Source organism: Adiantum capillus-veneris, chromosome 11 (genome assembly GCF_014529385.1).
Source record: "Adiantum capillus-veneris isolate H3 chromosome 11, ASM1452938v2, whole genome shotgun sequence".
Classification (NCBI taxonomy): domain Eukaryota; kingdom Viridiplantae; phylum Streptophyta; class Polypodiopsida; order Polypodiales; family Pteridaceae; genus Adiantum; species Adiantum capillus-veneris.
In genome coordinates this window covers 21017294-21019142 of record NC_140941.1, presented here as the reverse complement: position 1 = coordinate 21019142, position 1849 = coordinate 21017294, and positions in this window count along the sequence as shown.

Here is a 1849-nt window from a genome sequence, read left to right as displayed (position 1 = left end):
TTGACGGTTTGCATGATGGTGACCGTTATAAGTGCAATGTGTCCCCCACACAGCTTTGCCTTCGGTATTTGAAAGCAAGGTGCACCTTGTATGCACGGTTTAGCTACGAGAGGTGGATGCACAAACGTGGCACATGGATACCCTTGCAGCTGACAGCCGAAGAGGTTCAATCCTTTGAAATTCGTGTCCGCATGCCTAATAACGAGGTGGAGGTGGTTGCAGTGAATCCGCATTGGACTCTTGCCAATCTTCGGGAACACTTTGTCATAATGGGATTCGAGGATGTCGGTAATGCAAGTTTCAAACTGGAACAACGTAAGGTCTGCTTTGTGCTTGCTTAGTTACCTTTTTTTATTTTTTGTGGGTTTTTGTATTTTGATTGCCCTTTTTTTGGTTGTATAGATTGGAAGGCGGATGGAGGCCACTATGCTTGTTTACAAAGATTGGGCTACAGACGAAATCATCTTGTCTAAGTGAATTGGCTTCTAACTTTAATCGTTTATATATTGGATATTTTATTAAATATTTTGAAAAGTTTTAAGGTGTTGTACTTGATTTTGTACTTGAGTTTTAAGGTGGTGTAAATTTATTTTTTAAATGCATATTTTTTATTTTTTTCGAGATGGAATATGTCTATATAATGGGGACCACCTCCTCATTTCACCATTTTCATCCCAGCATTGCAGAGAGACCTAGCATACCCAATCACACAAAGAGAAGAAATGGCTACTATTAGTGCTTTAGATGCATTCCTTACTGAGGTTGGGCATGCAAATCACCCCGAGCTTCAAGTATTTTTCACAACCCAACCCGATTTGGAAACCACCTTGACCCTCCACTCTCAATCTCTTGAGCACATTACTTCATACATTTCCACGTGCATGGGGAGATTCATTCTTGAGTTACCAAACCGGTCAAGGAAATGGGTCCCTGAAGGCCTTCTCCACCACATCTGCCAAGGGGACATGCCATTTCATCAGTGGCTTGCACGCTTTGCCACCATAGCACAACCCGTCGGACAATATGTGCGGCTTGAAGCTGATGATGTGCAAGCAATGCGTAAGGGAAGGATTGGAAACACTTTTTTCTCTGTTCAGGCCATAATGATCTTCCTCCTTCACGAGTGCCCGACAGGCCCTGACGTAGTGCTACCACACTTGCAGATCGGCGGGGTACTGGCTGATGTGAAGGACCCCAAGCCCGCGGCCATTGACTCATCCGCAGAGGAGAGGACGCTTGCCTTGACCTACCCTGTAGGGATTCAAGGCCTCTTGGAGGCCTCTCCATCTGTCGGTTCATCCTTGGGACCGCCAGAAGGAACCACCACTCGGGATGCCATCCCTGAGGTAGAGATTACCCGCTTCTCCTCCATTGTGGTGGGTGGCGAGGAGTTTGTGTTTATGCACGATCTGGAGAAATCCTTTGAGCTTCACATGGATGAGTGTTTCTCCATCCTCGATGCCCATGGCAAGTTTGAGGTTGATACCACCACCTCCCATGACGATGATCTCCTACTGCCCATGGGGAATACTTTGGCGGACACAGTGGCGATCGCACAAGCCGAGGTGGTAGCGGTCGAGCAGGCCAAGGTCTCTGAGGAGGAGTTTGTGGTTGTGCAAGCCATGTGTTTGGCTAAACGCGCAAGATTGGATTCACCACCACCTGCTGCAACACCTATTTTGCTTGATCCAAAGGGGAAGTCAAGTGTGGATCTTTACTTGCACCCGGATGCCGATGAGGAGGATCGTAGACAAGAGGTATAGATGCTCACTTACATTTAATTGTTACAAATGATTTTGTTAATGTTATATCATAATTCTGTGCCATATCTCAGAAAACCTATGTTTTG